Consider the following 5,136-nt stretch of genomic DNA (forward strand, 5'->3'; position numbering starts at 1 on the left):
TATTACACATACATTTTCTCTCTTATTCATTACTTTTGTCTCATTTATAATTAAAGCAAAATCAATAACATCACTCAAAAGCTTTTCATTATAAATTAATAATAAGATTATGATAAACTACAACAAATTTTTTATTATCTTTTCTCATGATTCATCAAGCTAATCCCTTGCTTGCATTATAATTATTATATAAGGGTAGTAAGTGGTGTGCTTATATATTGCTAACCTTTGTTACTGAATATTTTTTATAATTTGTTGTTCTAGAGAATAATAGTCATACAGATGGAAGTTATACACTTTCATTCAAATTTCGCTCCTGATGATGTGTCAGACCTCCTTTAAATAATCATAAACTAAATTTGTTGAGGGATTTATATGAGGCTCACATTAAGTATTTCATCAAGATGACATCTGGCCAAGCCCAATAAGCTGTTACCATTGCAAAGATCATGTAACTTCTTGTAAGCAATGTAAAAGGTACAAGTTTGGAAAAAAAATGTATTGCTAATAAGGAGCGAGGAGAAAGTTAGTTTTCCAGAAGCAAAACGACGTGCCAGTGTGCTGTTTGCACAGCCAGGTAAGTCCTTTGCCTCGGTTCTAGCCTGTCCTTCTTCCCGCCATCCCTTACCCTCCAGTACTTCTTATACCACACACTCTGCCACTACCTTTAAACCTCAGTCCTCAAAGTCTGAAACTGCCTCTGGTGAGTTAATCCACAAGAAATGGAGTAGGAGTGGTCCATTGAGGAGACTCCTCCCAAAGTAAGGTCTTTGGAGTCATCAGTCAAGGCTCCAGAGGCCTCTACGGTAACAGCCCCAGCTGCCCCCCCACAGGGGTCTCTGCTGCTAGACAGAATGCTCTTGAACCAAAGGCTCAGGTCTGTCCTTTGCCCAGGCAAAGAAATCCTGAGCCTGTCCACAGGAAGTCTTTGATAACTAGTTCCACAGGTAAACAACCCAACAAAAGGTACTCCCAAGATGCTGGAAAGGGACAGCCTAAAGGTGTGGGGCGGGCCTTAACCACAGGTGTTGCCAAACGTTATGGAGTAGTTTGTCAACCTGAAGAACTGGATATCCTAATCCAATGGAACTGTCAGGGAATTCATGCAAAATGGGAAGAACGGCAACATCCGTAGCTTCATGTAACCCAGTTTGTGTATGCCAACAAGAGATTATGACCAGGAAAAATTGTCCAATTTCCCTGAGAGGATTCCAAGTTCAAGCCCATTATGGGAACTTTGATAATGGGCCTCATAGAGGAGTAGCAGTGATGGTACGTTAGGATATTCCCTTCCAGGCCATCCAGCTGCAGACGACACTGCAGTTGAACACTGTTGCATCCATCTACCTCCCTCCACATGATCTCAACATAGATGATTTGGAAGATCTACTTGGGCAGTTGCCTCATCCATTTCTACTCTTGGAAGATTTCAATAGTTGGCGTCACCCTTGGGTAAACACTTTGTGCAACCCTCGAGGAAGGGCTTTGGAGTCCTTGTTCCGAAGTGTAGATGCAGTCTTACTGAACAGTGACATACCTGCACATCTCCAAATTCAAACTGGGACTTTCTCCAATATTGACCTGTCAATTCACAGTTGAATTTCACTTGGCAGGTCATGGAAACGACCACTTTCGAATACTTTTGGAGGAGGTGAATGGTATTCCAACCAATGGAGTGCAGAGATGGTGACTTGAACATGCAGACTGAAATCTTTTTAGATCAACTGCAGTATTGCAAGGTGCTGTGAATGATTTCAAGTGTGTTCAAGATGCTGTTAATTACCTAGCATCACGATTTCACCTTGCAGCAGAGGCATCCATTCCCAGAAGTAGCAGGCAGTTCCGGTACCATGGTGGTCTGCTGTCAGAGTAAGAAAAGCTGCATTAAGGAAGTTGAAACGACGCCCAAGCGATATAACCTTGATCCAGTACCTTGGTGACCTGATGAATGCCAACAAGCTGTCAGAGCAAGAAAAGCTGCATTAAGGTAGTTGAAACGATACCCAAGCAATGTAACCTTGATCCATTACAAACAGACCTGAGCCAAAACCAAATGAGTGCTAAAGGAGGCTAGACGGACGTTGTAGAGGCAGCATGATTTCTCTTTTAATTCTGGGACCCTTTTAGTATGGGTATGGGAAAAGATATATATAATCCTCACAGACGAAAAAGATGTTGCAAATTAGCTAGCTAAATCCATGGCAGAGATCCTCTGGAGCATCTTACACTGCCCGATTCTCCATTCTTCAGCCTGAACAGGAACGACACCCAGTGTCGTTCTTCAGTAGGACTGCAGCAGAAGTGACAATGTTCCATACCAAATTATATCTCACTTACCAGAGAGCTCCCAAAAGTTCCTTATGGAACTTTTCCTAGAAAAGGAAAATGTTCTGGCCACATATCAATAGAAAATTGAGATCGACCACAGATGCACTTGTGAGAATGGAAACTGCTATACAGAATTCCTTCACAGCGATGTCACATGTTATCAGTTTTCTTTGACCTTGAAAACGCTTATGATACCACTTGGAAGAATGGCATACTCATGAAGCTGTATGACATTGGTTTGAGAGGAGCATTACCTACCTTCATACAAAGCTTCCTTGCTGACAGGAAGTTTAGAGTGAGAGTGAGAAACAGCTTCTCTAACCTGGAAGATCAGCTGGAAGGGGTCACACAAGGGAGTATCTTAAGTGTGACCTTGTTTGCCTTTGCTATAAATGACATCGTAAAGGTCTTCCCGGGTTCTGTTTTGTGTAGTCTGTTTGTGGACGACTTTACACTGTACTGCTCAGGAGGAAGCTTACAGGATGTGCAAGGACACATACAGACTGCAATATATCAGGTTGTGCAATAGGCAACATACATGGGTTCCAATTTTCTCCAAGCCAGAACATGGTTATGCATTTCCACAAATGAGGAAAGTTCCATCCTTCCTTCTATTTAGGAGCAAACCCACTGCATTTTGTCCAAGATATAAAGTACATTGGTCTAATTTTTTACCAAAGGCTTTCATGGGTGCTTCACATCAAACAGTTAAAGGTGAAAGCTACAAAAGCGCTTGGTATTTTAAAGGTTCTTTCACACCTATCTTTGGGTGCAGACCACACAGTGCTTCTGCGGCTTTACCAAGCACTTCTTCATAGTAAACTCAACTATGGATGTGAGGCTTATTCATCTGCAACTCCCACTGTTCTCCGGATGTTGGACTCAGTTCATAATGAAGCTCTCAGAATCTGTACAGGGGCTTTCAGGTCTTCACCTGTGGAGTCACTGCATGTTGAGAGTGGAGAACTATCTCTTTCATTACACTAGGCCTACATGAACTTGATTTACAACACGAGACTACAAAGGATTCCGGGATCTACATCCAGATTGGTTGTTAACCCCTTTGAGGATAGCCGACCCTATGGTAGGAGAATGAGGAATCTTGTGGAATATCTTAATTTAAATCTCACTAAGGTTCTGGCTTTTGAAAATCCCCGATTCCCCCTTGGAGCTATCAAGTCGAGCTGGATTTGGTTGGAATTGGGAAAATCAGAGAGAAGGAAGACTGCATTTGGTAGTCTTTCTCTAGCAGCCTCGTATTTTGCTTCAGAGTTACATGCCTTCTTTGCAACAGTCAAGATGACTAGAGCTCTTAAGAACCATTCAGTTGTAATGTATTGTGACTCTCGGAATGCCTTGCAAGCAATCATGAGCTTAAAATAATCACATCCAGTAGTGAGGGAGGTTCAAGATTGGCTTGCATTGATGTCAGTACATGAAAAGATATTGGTTTCAGTGGGAATGAGCGAGCTAATCAGAAGGCCAAGGCAGCTGACTTGAAACCCAGCATCAAGAGTTGTCTTCACGATAAATGGAGGGAACAGTGGAGGCATACCTCTACAAAAAAAAAAAAAAAAATGCGAGAGATTAGAGATGACCTTGGCAGTTTGGTGACCAGCATCCATTTCAACATTCTCAGACCAAAAACGTATGTAGTATCTAGTCAAAATGGCTAGAGATCTTAAGAACCATTCTACTGTAATATATTGTGACTCGGAGTGCCTTGCAAGCAATCAAAATCTTAAACTCATTAAGATTCAAGGTTCAAGATTGGCTTGCACCTATGTCAGCACGTGAAAAGATAGCTGTGTAGGGTGCCAGCGCATGTTGGCATCAGTGGGAATGAGCAAGTTAATCAGAAGGCCAAGGCAGGTGCCACTCAGCCCTGTCATGCTTGTTTTTCTCTCCCACATACTGACTTGAAACCTAGCATCAGGAGTTGTCTTCATGATAAATGGAGGAACAATGGAGGCATACCTCTAGAAACAAAACTGCGAAAGATTAGATATGACCTTGGCAGTTGGGTGACCAGCATCCATCCCAACATACAAATTGTATTAACAAGACTAAGTTGTATTAACAAGACTAAGAATCGGGCACACAAGACTGACTCATGGGCTAATCATGGCTTAAACTGAAACACGTTGTGAGGGATACAAATCTAATAATGGTCACACATGTAGTGGAAAGATGTGCAATATTCTCAGACCAAAGACGTATGTACTTGTCTCCCCCATATACACTGAAAAATGTATTGGGAGAGGATTGTGTCATAGAAGGTCTTATTAATTTCCTTGGGAATTTTGAAGGCAGTGCTCTCCCCTTTTCTTCCTTCTTTTATATGTCATTATGGCACACGCACGCACGAGCGAGCACACACAGACACACACACACACACACACACACACACACACACACACACACACACACACACACACACACACACACACACACACACACACACACACACAAACACACGCACGCACGCACACGAACGCGCGTACGCACACACAAACACACACGAACACGCACACGCTCACGCACGCGCGCACACACACATACACACAAACAAACACACACATATATGTGTGTTTTTCTTGGACTACTAGTTTGATTTGTACAACCCTAACTTGATAAGGTGAAGCGTATAAGTAAATAAATAGATAAAAATAAATTAAATAATAAAATATTTTCGGAAGACTGCTATTTTATGCAAGGCAGGCTATGGTGAGGATTGTCTGTGATGTTTTTTTGTGGGGGAAAGAAAGTTAGAACTTCACCACAAAGAAAGTGCCATAGACCGTCTAT

Source organism: Penaeus chinensis, chromosome 37, assembly GCF_019202785.1.
Source record: "Penaeus chinensis breed Huanghai No. 1 chromosome 37, ASM1920278v2, whole genome shotgun sequence".
Classification (NCBI taxonomy): Eukaryota; Metazoa; Arthropoda; class Malacostraca; order Decapoda; family Penaeidae; genus Penaeus; species Penaeus chinensis.